Source organism: Heterocephalus glaber, unplaced genomic scaffold (assembly GCF_053883595.1).
Source record: "Heterocephalus glaber isolate CG9 unplaced genomic scaffold, H.glaber_assembly_v1.0 deba00001571, whole genome shotgun sequence".
In the NCBI taxonomy this organism is placed as follows: Eukaryota; Metazoa; Chordata; class Mammalia; order Rodentia; family Bathyergidae; genus Heterocephalus; species Heterocephalus glaber.
The window spans coordinates 942,553-956,961 of NW_028258356.1; the positions used below are offsets into that span (position 1 = coordinate 942,553).

The 14,409-nt window shown below is 42.4% G+C and overlaps 1 long non-coding RNA gene and 1 pseudogene across 1 annotated transcript; both read left to right on the forward strand.

Moving 5' to 3' along the window:
* The first annotated feature begins 337 nt into the window (after nt 1-337).
* On the forward strand, nt 338-11,319 carry LOC147823646 (uncharacterized). Its single transcript, XR_015443457.1, has 3 exons — nt 338-1,195; nt 10,757-10,836; nt 11,266-11,319. It is a non-coding gene; the product is annotated as an uncharacterized LOC147823646 (long non-coding RNA).
* On the forward strand, nt 6,250-8,692 carry LOC147823647 (geranylgeranyl transferase type-2 subunit beta pseudogene; annotated as a pseudogene).
* Nucleotides 11,320-14,409: the final 3,090 nt, after the last annotated feature.

Here is a 14,409-nt window from a genome sequence, read left to right on the forward strand (position 1 = left end):
GCCCCAATGTCAGTTGTCTTATGGCTGAGAGACCCAGTGGGGGATATCACAAGAGTGGTTTGTTTCCATATCAATTAGATCTGGGGAGTTTCAGTCCCACGAGGTCTCATGGAAGAAGCAGAGGATGTAGTAGGCACCGGGAATTTGGGGCCAAACCAGAGGTCAGACAACATACGCAGTGGAGTCAAAATGGAAGAGGGGAGGCTCTGAGGCTGCAGCTGGCACGGGCCATCCTGGAACTGAAGGGCCTGACTCTAGAGGTGCCGAGGGTCCTGGAGCTGGGGCCCGTAAGGGGGAGGTTGGTCCAGGAGAGGGAAGCTCAATACATCTAAGGCTGAATCATCTGGATCACCCTTAAAAATGGCCGAGTTTTGGCAGGTATTTGCCTGTTTGGACAGGCCCCTGTGGTGACCAGAACTCGGGAAAGGGGCTCCCTCAGTCAAGAGGATAGACAAAGAACTAGCTGTAATTCTGAGTCCACATATGGGAACTGATCTGGGTGCCTGGGGCTTTTTGCCATAACCTAACCTGTCACACTTTCTGGACTAAGTTTTTGGGGGTGTTTTGGTTTTTTTGATGAGCTTTGTGTGGGCCATCCAGCCTGAAAGGATGGCCATTTTATCTCATAGAGGGTTTTGAGTTTCCCTGGAGTTGTGAGACCTAACTAACTCCATTTTAAAGTTTGACTCCATCTTAAATATAAGACAGTAAAGTGGCCTTGACATAAATTCCACTTCACTGAAGTCAACTATTCCCCTAGTCTCCTTTGTGCCCATAAACTAATGATAAAATGTCCTTGTTGTGGGACAACAGATAAAAAAAAGAGACACAGCTCCTAACTCAATCCTCTGTCTGCCCAGAAAACAGATGCTCCCGGGCCCATTATCTATAGAACATTCTGTCAATGTGCTGATTGTTCCTTTTTCCCATAAACTCTACATGTAGCCACCCCTCAACCCCCCATGCTTGCTAAATATCAACCAATCATGTAACTGGTAAATGGAACATCCCCAAACCTTGCGGTAGCCACAATAAAAACCCTGCTGATTTGGAATTCGGGGCTCTCAATCCTGATCCGTTGTGTCAGTGACGGTTGAGTGCCCCTGCTCGAGCTTGAATAAACGACCCTCGTGTGTTTACATCGGAAACGGCTCCTTGGTGGTCTTTGGGGACTTTGCGATCTGGGCACAACAGAGTAAGTTTCTGACCATAATATCCAGTAAATCCCTCTTTAAAGTGGGATTTTTTTGTTTTGTTTTGTGGATCATGATCACTAGACGAGTGTTTTTACTATGGTTCCTGCCCATAGCTTTTCCTTCCACAGAAACGAACAACGAACAGGACATCGACCACCTTGTCCGTCACTGGCCAGTCTCCTCTTGGAGATATTTTAGGTGCCTCTTAGCGTTAGCAGGCCGGTGATCCTGGCTATCACTGTAGTGCTGCCCTAAGCTGTGTGAGGCGGACCTGGAACAGAGGTTTGGGACTCTGCACTCACTTTGGCCCTGTGTACCTTGCTGGAGTTAGCAATGTGATGTCTGTCTCATTCACATACAAGCACTCACAGATTCAACCAAACAAATACTCCCACCTGCCAACAGTGGTGGGCAAAACCACCTTCCAGCAGCCTAAAGTGTTCTGGTTTCACTGCAGTCCCACAGCTAGTATGGAAACACAGAGGCTGATCAAACCTTTTCTGGAGACTCCTTTTTGGATCTCCTCCTCAAATCGGAGCCCCTCAACCTTACCATGATTCAGAGGTCTGCCAAATGCTGTTTGGTCCTCACCATGTGAGCCCTCCTCAGGCAGCCAGCTGGAGTGTCTCTGCTGGTCATACGGGGAGACTCCCACATGACAGGGAATATTCTGTTCCTGCATGCTCAGCAGGAGCTCATCATCCCAGCAGCTGAATTCCCCTGCTCTGCCTGTGGGGGAGGCAACCAGCCACGAGTGACTGTGCCAGGCCCCAGGGCTTCCCTGCCAATGCACCAAATGAAGCAGGAAATAGTGAGGACCCCAGCACAGATAACTCTAACATGAAAATAGGAGCAAAAGAGGTTTTTAATGATACCCGCGGCTCAGCGAGTGACTCCTGTCGGTTTCCAGAGCTGCCGGCATCATTAAAAGCTGCTTTTGCTCCTATCTTCATGTTAAAGAGTTGTCTGTGCCGGGGTCCTCACTATTTCCTGCTTCACTAACACACTGAAAAATAGGTGGTAACTTCCCAAAAGACTTTCTCCTCCATCCCACCAAAACTACCATCCCAGTATTTCCTAGACTCCTCCTCCTTTCCTTCCCCTTATTTCGGGGATGCTGAGCCTTTTGTTCCTGTCAAAGGCAGTGTTTCGTCATTTAGTCACTGTTCCTTCCCACTCAGTGCTCCAAGCTGGGTGGTTTCTCCCAGATGCTGAGCTGCATCACTTCCATCACTGGACAAAATGCCCTAGTGACCTCCTGTCTTATAGAAAACACTGCACAGACCCCATGTAACTTTCCGGCTACAACTGAATCCTCTTCTCCCTTTTCAGCAAGACTTCCAGGAAAACATCCATTCTCATCCCCCTCCACATCTACACCTCTCATTTTCTTTTGAACTCTTTCCACTCTGGCTCCTGCCCTCACTCAGCTAAAACTGCATGCCCTTGATGTCTCCTATGACTCCTTGGTGCAACTCCAGTTACTGTTCTTAGCTCATCTTACTCAAACTGTCAGCAGCATTTGACTGACAAACCACTTTTTACTTCTAGAAACTTTTGTCCTTCAGCTTCTGACTACATCCTTTCTCACAGATGGCTCCTTCTCAGTTCTTCTTGCTGGCTATTTCCTGCTACATCTTTTCTAATGAGTGAATGCCCCAGACTCAGGTCCATAATCACTGGACATATTACAAGTTTCCACACACACACACAAAAAAACACTAAAAGGGCTGGGTATCTAACTCAGTGGTTCTGCCACCTGCCTCATAAGCACAAGGACTTGAGTTTGATCCCCAGTACCAAAAAAAAAAAAAGAAAAACAAGTTTCCAGCACCAAGCACTAGGTGGCCCAGTAAGTACTCTTTGTCTGTGTGGTAAATGGATGAATCCAGGAGTGATAAAACCCATGTCTCTCTTGCTAAGGCATTTGTACTAGCTTGGTATTAATAAGACCCATGATTACAAATGTGTGTCAGACTCTTGTAGTTTAATCTTCCTGGTATTTCCGATTGAGCCTAGATAGTTGCACAAGCAGGTGATGAATAGTACAGGCCTACCATGTGCCAATGCAGGGCTGGTTGCCATGTCAGAAGGAAACAAATAAAAAGCCTTCTAGTCTACTAAGACAAGGAAACAGGAGACCTACTAAATTCAATTATGATTTCCTGAATTTTGTATTTGAGCAAAGAGAAACAAATAGAATATTTCATTTTGATGGATGAAATATTCCCAAAATGTATAGAATTATGAGTGTTTTTGAAGATAGAGTGGATTGAGAAGTGCCTAACAAGTAGAGAAAACAGCAGGGGATGCACATGAGAAAAGGAAAGTACAATAAATACCAGGACAGTGAATTCTCCTCTGTGGCTGGAGGTAAAATACACAGCAAAGTCTAACGAGACAAAGGCTATTTGTTTTTTTGTTTGTTTGTTTTTGTTTGTTTTGTATATCCTTTTATTGGTATATTTTAGGTGTACAATATAATGACATTCATCGCTGCAGATATGCACCTTTACACACTCTCTTGGTTCGTATTTTTCCCCCTTCCTCTGTCCTCCCTTCAGCCCCTCCATCCCTCCGCCCTATTTACAAAGACTTTGTTTCCATTTTTTCATTTTCGCATATTAATTCCATTCCCTTCTTTCCTTTCCCCTACCCCTCCCACTTCCCCCTCCCCTTTGCCCCTTTTCTTCCTATTTCACATTATCTATTATACCTTTTAGTCCTTATTTACACTTTCAGTTTCTCACACTAGAGAAACTATTTGGTATGTACACATGTGTGTCCTGTTTATTTCACTTAAGAGTATGGCCTCAATGTGCATCCATTTAGCAATAAATGTCTCTAATTTCTCATTTTTGATGGCTGAGTAGTACTCCATTTTATTTAAAAAACCCACATTTTCTTTATTCAGTCTCCAGTTGATGGGCATTTGGGCTGTTTCCAAGCTTTAGCTATTACAAACTCTGCTTCTATGAACATGGGTGCACATACATCACTGTGGTATGATTCTTTTAATTCTTTGGGGAAGATAGCCAGCAGGGGAATAGCTGGGTCAAATGGGACTTCCAGTCCTAGTTCTTGGAGGTATCTCCATACTGATTTCCACAGTGCTTGCACTAGTCTACACTCCCACCAGCAGAGGAGGAATGTTCCTCTTTTCCCACAGCCCCGCCAGCATTTGTTGTTGGTTGATTTCATGATAGCAGCCGTTCTTTCTGGAATGAGGTAGAATCTCAGTGTTGTTTTCATTTGCATCTCTTGAATGACCAGTGATGTTGAACATTTTTTCATGTTTATTTGCCGTGTCTACTTCCTTGTGTGAGAAATGTCGGTTCATTTCAGATGCCCATTTTTGGATTGGGTCTTAAAATTTGGGAGGTCTGATTTTTTTTAAGTTCTTTATAGGTTCGAGATAGTAGACCTTTGTCTGAGGTACCGCTGGTGAAAGTGTTTTCCCACATTGTGGGTTGTCTCTTCACACTGATGGTGGTTTCTCTTGCTGTGCAGAGATCCCACTTGTTGATTGTTTGTGCTAGTTCACGGGCAACTGAAGTTTTGTTCATAGTCTTTTCCTACCCCAAGAGACCAAGGCTATCTGAAAACCAATTCCCAGATCTGCATTTGCCAAACCAAACCACATACCATTTTCTAGTACCCAAGTAGTCAGTGGGGGGGGGGGGGGAGGGCGGGGGAGGGACAATGCCACAGGAAGCCACTCTCATCCAAGAAGGAAAGAGTTGCTTGGGCCCCAGTCCTGTTGCAAGGCTGTATACAGCTAGACACAGGGCAGAACCACTAGAGGAGAGAGTAAGTGCTTCACCTGAACTTTCCAGCACCTAATCTTCTGTAGAGGGTCAGGTTTGTCGCACCTGCTGTAGGCCCTGCAGATTCTCCTAGCAGCCATGCTCCCCCACAAACCTCAAGCTAGGTCCTCTGCACCTGCAGCCACAGCACAGTGGATAGAACCAGCTGAGTAAACATTGGATGCACCCCACACAACCATGGCCTCTCAAGGGCCTCGGCAGCTCAGGATGCAGAGCTGCCCCCTGGCAAGTTCACGCTGATGCCCTTTCACAGAATGCATCACATTGATTCCTTCTGTCAGCCCAACCACTGTGATTTACCTGAGTCAATGTAAAGGATCATAAGGACAGAGAGGTCCATCCCTAGTCTTCAGTCACTGAACACTAAAACAACAAGGATTCCCTCCAGGTTTCATGGGATCGGAATCCTGGAATACAGGAACTATTTTTGAGGAAACAGTTTTATCCACAAGACTCCCAGGTACCATCTTACTTCCCTCTCATTCTTCTTCAAACAACAATTTAGATCAAATAGCATAGTTGGTATAAATTTGCTGTTACATAAATGAATGCTAGAAACATACCTTTGTCTGAGTTTTGCAAATCAACAAAATTTGTCTGCAAGCTCCACTTCCCTCTGAGTGGTGAGGCAATGACCATCCTTTGAAACTCGTTTTAGCAGACTTCCTGTCTAGCAGCTTTGGAGTCTAAAGACACTACAAAGCTCAGTCTGTCAAGGTCATGCCTGAGAAGTCCACCCAGTGGCTATTGCTCCTCCTGATGTGGATGTTCAAAGGCAGGAGGTACCTGTTCTGAGATGGTCCACTCCCACGATAGGGTGATCAGTGTCAGCTTCCCTAGCAGCCTCATGCCTTCCCCAGGGCTCTTGATTTGTCTTTGGCCCCACGTGGTAGAGAGAGACAGGGTATCTCTCAACTCTCCCATTAAATGTGTCACTAATGAGGTCATACTGATAAACACTAAGGGGTCCTCATTATTTTTCTGGTTATCTCTTTATTAGAACAACCCTACTTGTTCTATGGATGTGATACTTCGCTTATCTCTGACTCATTATAGTTTATTTTTCATTCTGTTACCTCTATGTCCTCTGCATTCTTCTCTGCAGGTTTCTTTGCTCTATTTTTCACATTTGACTCCCAGAGTCCCGCCTACAGTGGTTTTTAAATGAGCTTTTGAACCTCCTGTGCCCCAGTTTAAAATTCAGAAACTTTGGGCCAGGGATTTAGCTCAGTGGTTCTGCCGCCTGCCTCTCAAGCACAAGGACCAGAGTTTGATCCCCGGTACCAAAAAATTAAAAATAAATTAAAAAATGAAAACATAAAATTCAGAAACTTTTCCATAAACTTCAGGTAAATTCTAAGTCCCATTGTCTTGAGGATTTGCACCTGGGTCTGGCTCTGCTCCCTCCAATTTCATTTCTTTGATGTATGTCATAGAGAACATGGCACTGCTATCAGTGTCTTCACCAGCCTACCCTTCCCTGTTCCCTCTGGAACAAAGAATATGCTGTTTTTTCAGCTGCCATTTGTCCCTATTTTCTCCCACCTGGCTCATTTGACTACAGCTCAGCATTCAGGTGTCACCTAGAACATACTAAACAGGTTTATCACTTCTGCTAAATTTCCCATAAACACTGTGCTTTCCATTCTGTAGAACTCTCCAGTTGGAAATTTGTTTTCAATTAGCCATGACTTCCTTCTAATAAATGCTAAGAGGGAGAGGAAGATATTTGCCTATTACTCACCACACCCTGAGGTCCTAGCACAGTGCCTGCCCAGCAGATAGAGGTTAGCAGAGAAACCCAGCTATTTCATTGAAGGACAGCCACAGCCAAGACAGCTACTGTGAGGATACTGTTGAAAGCAAATTAAGAGGTCAAAAGCCAGGACACCTTGCAGAAAGTGTTTTTGATCTTGAAACATACTCTCTCAGTCATTGAACTATAATTATCCCCTTTACAGAGATATTCTCAACGTTAAAACTGTTTTTTGGTGATTTCCCCGGATGTGGCCCCTCCTCTGCTCCCTGCCTTTGGCCACATTGCTTCCTCTACCCAAACACAGCTCACTCACCCCCAGCCCCCTGCAGTCCCTGCCCAGCTTGCACATTTTAAGGCCAAAATTGGCCTCACTGTGCTCCCTGATGACCGCTTTCCTGCCTGCGCACTCTGTGTTGTCTTAGAATTCCCTGCACCAGCACAAGTGGTCCCCAAGGTGCTCCGTGTTTGTTTGGTGAGTGGATCCAGGATTGATAAACTGTGATTTTCTGTTGAGGATTTGTGCTCTGAGGATTAAGACTAATTTTTATAGCAGTGTGCTAGAGTCCTGTACCTATCTTAAATCTCCTTGGTGTATCTATTCAGACATGATAGTTATTCCATTGGTGATGATCACAACAGACCTATCAGGTACAAGGAATACAGTCATGGCAGAGAGATTAATAAGAGGGCCTACTAGACTAGTAGGAGAAAGAAACAGGCCACCAACTAAATGCAACGGAGATTTCCTGCAAATGCTATTTGCAGTACACAGGAAGAAATATTTTCTGTTGATTTGAACCTTATCAAAGTAGCAGGGATCTGAGGCAGTGTAGGTGAGGGAAGGATAGTAAGCTGAAGCAACATCAAAAGTGAAGACATTCGCTTTTTTTGACTCTCCAACATGGGCACCCTAGAGAAGGATGTTACTCTCAAGTCCGATGCACCTGACACCCTTTTATCGGAGAAACATGTGGATTATATTGCATCCTATGGATCGAAGAAAGGTGATTATGAGTACTGCATGTCTGAGTACTTGAGAATGAGTGGCATCTATTGGGATTTGACAGTGATGGATCTCATGGGACAACTTGATTGCATGAATAGAGAAGAAATTCTGACATTTATTAAGTCCTGCCAACATGAGTTTGGTGGAATAAGTGCTAGCATTGGGCATGATCCTCATCTTTTGTATACTCTCAGTGCTGTCCAGATTCTTACTCTGTATGATAGTATTAATGTTATTAATGTAAATAAAGTTGTGGAATATGTGCAAAGTCTACAGAAAGAACATGATTCCTTTGCTGGAGACATGTGGGGAGAAATTGATTCAAGATTCACTTTTTGTGCGGTGGCAACTGTGGCTCTGTTGGGGAAGCTTGATGCTATTAATGTGGAAAGGGCAATCGAATTTGTCTTATCCTGTATGAACTTTGATGGTGGATATGGCTCCAGACCAGGTTCTCAATCTCATGCTGGACAGGATTCCTGGCTATTACTAGTCAGTTACATCAAGTAAATTCTGATTTACTTGGTTGATGCCTTTGTGAACGACAGTTACCCTCAGGTGGACTGAATGGAAGACCAGAGAAGTTGCCAGATGTTTGCTATTCATGGTGGGTTTTGGCATCCCTAAAGATAATTGGAAGGCTTCATTGGGTTGATAGAGACAAACTATGCAGTTTTATTTTAGCATGTAAGATGAAGAAACTGGAGGTTTTGCAGACAGGCCAGGAGATATGGTGGATCCTTTTCATACATTATTTGGCATTGCTGGATTGACAATTCTGGGAGAAGAACAAATTAAACCCATTAGTCCTGTTTTTTGCGTGCCTGAAGAAGTGCTTCAGAGAGTGAATGTTCAGCCTGAACTAGTGAGCTAGATTCATTGGACAGAAAAGCGTAGTATAGTTTCTGCCATCTCAACATTTCTGTATTTGAAGTGGTTAATGAACCTAAAAATGTCTACTGTTCATATTTTGTATATCGTGTTAAATTAATTCTAATAAACTATATAATTATACATATTGAAAAAAGTGAAGACACTCAAGAGAATGAATATACAGCAAATGTAAAAAAGAGAAGAGCAAGTTCTACTCTGTACTTGGAGGTGAAATCCAGAGCAGGGTCTTACTGTCTGTGTGCTATTTATTAGGTTCAGGAATCAAGAAACAGATTTCAAATAGTCACTTCTGCTTTCTTCTAGAGACTATGACATGTTTTGGCACTATGATACAAATACAAAATTTTACTGACATTTCTCCTCTATTGCCATTTCTTCACCTTTTTCATTGCCCTTGTTGGCTTAAACCTTTTTTGTTTTCATTTGATTTTGATATGGGATCTCACAACATTGCACGGGCTGGTCTGTATTTCATGTGAACAATGATCCTCCCACCTCAGCCTCTCAGGAGCTGGGACTAGAGGCATGAGCCAGCTTCTCTTGTAAATGTAAAAAATTCTTCTGTGGGTTAGATTTGCATGGGAGCAGAGATAGATATGTGACTCCAGCCCAGACCTTTGACACTAGTTCCACAGTAGATTATTTTGCATATCACAAATGGTGGCAAATCTTTGTCTTTTAAGAATGTACCAGTTTGGCTGGGATCTCATCTTATTAAAAAGCTTCTGCACTGCAAAAGAAACCACCAACAAAGCTAACAGACAACCTACAATGAGGGAAAATATTTTAGCAGCTGTACCTCAGACAAAGGACTACTATCTACAATATATAAAGAACTGAAAAAAAATCAGACCCCCCCAAATTCAAAGACCCAGTTCAAAAATTGGCATCTGAAATGAACACATATTTCTCAGAACAAGAAGTAAAAGCAGCAAATAAATATATGAAAAAAAATGTTCAATATCACTGGTTATTCGAGAGATACAGATCGAAAACAACAGTGAGATTCCACCTCACCCCAGAAAGAATGGCTGCTATCAAGAAATCAATCAATAACAAATGCTGGCCTGGGTGTGGGGAGAAAGGAACCATTCGCCATTGCTGGTGGGAGTGCAGGCTGGTGCAACCACTGTGGAAATCAGTATGGCGATACCTCAAAGAACTAGGACCAGAGATCCCATTTGACCCAGCTATTCCCCTGCTGGGGATCTTCCCAAAAGAATTAAAAGAATCATACCATAGCAGTGTATGTTCACCGATGTTTATAGCGGCACAGTTTGTAATAGCTAAAGCTTGGAAGTAGCCCAAGTGCCCATCAACTGGAAACTGGATAAAGAAGTTTTTTTATATATATAATGGAGTACTACTCAGCCATAAAGAATGAAAAACTAGAGTCATGTATAGCTAAATGGATGCATATCGAGGCCGTACTCTTAAGTGAAATAAATAGGACACACATGTGTAAATACTGAATAGTTTATCTAGTGTGAGAAACTGATAGTGTAAATAAGGGTTAACATGATTAAAATGAATAATTGATCATTTGAAATAGGAAAAAAGGTCCAAAGACGTAGGGGTGAAGGGAGGGGAAGGGAAAAGGAAAGAAGGAAAAGGAAAAATTATGAGAAAAGAAAAATAAATGGAAATGATGTCTATGTAAATAGGGAAGGGTGGAGGGGGTGAAGGGTGCATAGGTAATGGGGAAAAAATAAGAATCAAGATATATCATGTACAGGTACAAACACCCAATGATAAATGTGAACGTATTATATACCTAAAATGTACCAATAAAAGAACTTAAGAAAAAAAATTTTTTTCAATATTAAAAAAAAAAAAAAAAGAATGTACCAGTTTGGATCAGAGGGAAGATGGTGGAGCAGTAAGCGGCAACAAATCGGCCTATCCAAGATTTGGGACCCAGACACTGGAAAATGACAAGTTGGGGAAGAAAAAGTAGGCAGGGGATCCCTGGGACCCAGGAAGGATCTGAAGGGAAAATTGGAGCCTACAGAGAAGTTGAAGAGACAGGACACAATGCAGAAAAAGGAAGGATAAATTTGCACTTTCTTCCTAGCTCCTGACTTGTGGCTCAGGAGAAAAGAAGCTGGAATCTATAGAGACACAGTGAAATTGGGTGACTCCAGAGGCCTTCAGGTGAGGCAGGAGACAAGGTGGGATACCCAACCAGACCACTCTGATACACAAAAGAGGAGCAAATCAATTTTAATGCCAGTGGCTCAGCAAATGACTCCTGTAAGTCTCAAGAGCCCTGAAAAGAAGTTTGCTCTTCTTTAGATACCTCTTTTTACATTTATAAGGCTTAATTTCATTGGAGTTTCCCTGGGAATATAGCAAGCAGGATCTACACAAAGCAGAGCACGGGGCGGGGGGCGGGGGGCAAAGAGTTTGGTAGGACTTTCTCAGTCTGTTACACTCCTGTGGTGACAGATTATAGAAATTGCCATGGTTACTCACTCAGGTGCATTCCACAAAGAGCTATGCGGTTAACCCATAGTTGTCCAATAACACAGTTAACCCATAGTTGCCCAATTCCATATGGAGGGGTGGTTTCCTCTCTCTCAGGGAGAAAAGCATCAGTGGGATGGAGCAGTGGATGCAGCGCACTTCGACAGCTGGTAAGTGACTCCAGTTCAAGCATCTGCCATATCCCCTGGAGCCAGTGCTTGGGTAGATGCCATTCTAGGGAGGGGCCAACGGAACCCAGGACTCTGAGCAGCTGTGAGTTAGTTGGCTTCATCTCAGGGCTCAGTGTTAAACACCCATAGTGACTGGGTGAGGGACAACCACAGGAGGCATCCATGGTCCAGGAGCCATGGTCAGGCAGGCAAGAGATACCCAGAGTGTTGTAAGCTAAACAAATAAGGCCTCATCTCCACAGCCAGATGTCAGGTACAGTCTGAATTTCTGTGGATTTGAAAGTCCCAGAACTGGCACCCCACGCTAATCCTACTGCCAGTTTGGTGATGATTATCCAGCACAGATTTGGGCTCTGACTGCCTCCTTCATCTACTAGCAAGAGCAGAGTTATGCCTTGAATTAGACACTGCCACAAAACTGTAGACTTCAGGAGATAACTGCAGGCTTGAAATCACAGAAAAATTTCTTTTTTTTCTTTGTTTTAGGTTTTTAAAATTTTTGTTTCATTGTAGGGTTTTTTGTTTGTTTCTTTGTTTGGGGTTTTTTGTAAGTGTGCACATTGTTTCTAGAGTTTTGTTTTGTGTTGTTCTTGTTTTTGTTTTTTCTTCTTTCCTTCCTACTGTCTTCCTCGCCAGTTTCCTGAGCAGTGGGGTAATCTTCCTTTGTTCTTCAACTATGCTTCTAATCTCTTTTTTCTTTTATTTCTCTATATTTGTCTCTTCACACTTTTAAATTTTCTCTGGTTAAGTCCTTCTTTCTTATTTTTACTCTTTGTATAATTTTTCTCTCTTTTTCTTTTACCTTCTATTTCTTGCCAGTTTGTTTTCCTACCTATACCCAATTATATAGACATCCTTCTACTTCCCAATCAGATCTTTGTACCACTTCTCTATCTTCCTTTTCATGTCATAGAGTTTAAGGTATCAAAATTTTCCTCCTGCATCCCTCCATTCCCAAAGCCTAAATTTTTAATAGTATAACCATAGACCAGGCATGGTGGCACAAGCCTATAACGTCAACACTCAGGAGGCAGAGGCAGGAGAATTGCTACGAGTTTGAGGCCACCCTGGGCTACATAGTGAGTTCAAGGCCAGCCTGAACTACATAGCAAAATCCTGTGTGTGTGTGTTTATGTGTGTGTGTATATATATATATTATAATTTATATATTATATATATATATATATATATCCATAAAGCTTTGTTACTCTTTAGGTAGTTAACTCTGTAAAACTGTTGAATTCTTTTCTACCATTAGCAGAGATACAGCTATTACATTTAGTACATATTAGCTGTAATCAATACCTGGGTTGCCTTAATGTTTACTTCATACTTGACAGTTTCTTATCCAGGATTCAGGGTGGTATATAATTGGCTCTTTTGGTATGGTTATATCTAATTGGTCTTAGACAACAGTACTATAACTGTTTCACTTGAAAGTAACAGGGTCACATAATTTTCGCTATTTCTCTGTAAACCAACACTCAGATTGCCTTTGTGACATTAACAATACTGTTATCAAGTAGCTTCTTCTGACAGTGACTCACCAATTAAACATTATCAGGTTTTAGGTCGCTCACTTCTCCTTCTGGAGTTGGATTCCAGGTTCTTTTGGCCTCAAACAAAGAATTGAATGAAATGAGCAAAAAGCAGAGACAAAGTTTATTTGAAAAGGTAAAAGTGAGGTGTGAGAGAGAAGCTAGCTCTTCAGAGAGAGCGTGAGCTGGATAAAATAGGAAAAAGAAAGATAAAAGTACACCTTGGAAAAGGCAGGGTGGAGTGTCATGAGGAAAGCCACCATAGCAGGCTCTTCTTGGTGTCTGTGGCCTTTTATACTATCCAAATCTCATGGAAAACCATGAGAACTTCTACATTCGAGTCCTGAGAAGTGGTACTGGGATCCCATACCTCAGGCTGATGTCAGGTCTAGACTATCCTATTGAAAATCTGCTCAAATTCTCACAAGAAGTGTATATGCAGGGCTTTGGGAACTGTTCTACGCATGTGTTCTGGGATCTTGTAATTAACAGGTCACACCTACTTCCTCAGCCAGCTTTTCCATGCCCTAATCTCCTACTCAATAGTAGAGTACATTCCCAGAGAATTTTGCTACTGGGATAACTACACTGCATCCTCCTTTCCCAAAATAACCAACATGGTTGCATCAGGGGCTGTGGCAAAGGATTCCAGTTAGCCACACCCAAAATACTGCATCCTCCTTTCCCAAAATAACCAATATGGTTGCATCAGGGACTGTGGCAAAGGATTCCAGTTAGCCACACCCAAAACACATCACTGAAAAGTAATTGAAGAAATCTCTGTACTAGCAACAAGGTCTTTAGAGGATAAGCATCCAGAAACCTCAGCACAAAACAAACAAAAACAATAGAAACATTGGAAGAAAAGGCAGCAAAATGAATCCCAAATTTCCCTGAAGCCAATCAGGGGGCACCAAGGGGCAGAATAGTATAACCCACACATTTCAAAAGCATAGCAGAAGAAGTTAGAAAACAGCTCAAAGTGATACTCACCAAGATTATAGAAGATATAACTAAACATATTGGAAGTAATAACCAAAGAGGCGCGGGAGCTCTCAGAAGACACTAATAGAAAGCTAGATGAGCTAAACAAAATGATACAAAACATGAATGACCAGTTCAATAAAGAATTAGAATACATGAAAAGGTTTTGATTAGAATTCCAGGAGATTAAAAATGATATTGAAAGTATGGGCAGCAGGATGGACCAATGTAGGAATAGAATTTCAGAACTAGAAGACAATGATGGCTTCAAAGACCAACTACTCAAAAACATCTTAAAAACAGCAAGAGAAAAGGAAAAATTGATCCAGCAACTCCCAGATGATTCAAAGAAGATGAATCTAAGAATAATTGGAATAAGTTAAAAATCAGAAGACAACACAAATGACATAAATAACTTGTGCACAGAAATAATGGCTGAAAACTCCCCAGTTATATGGAAAGAAATAAACATACAGATAAGTGAGGCATAGGCAACCCCAAATCGCTATGAGCAAAAGAGATCCTCTTCATGCCACATTATACTCAAA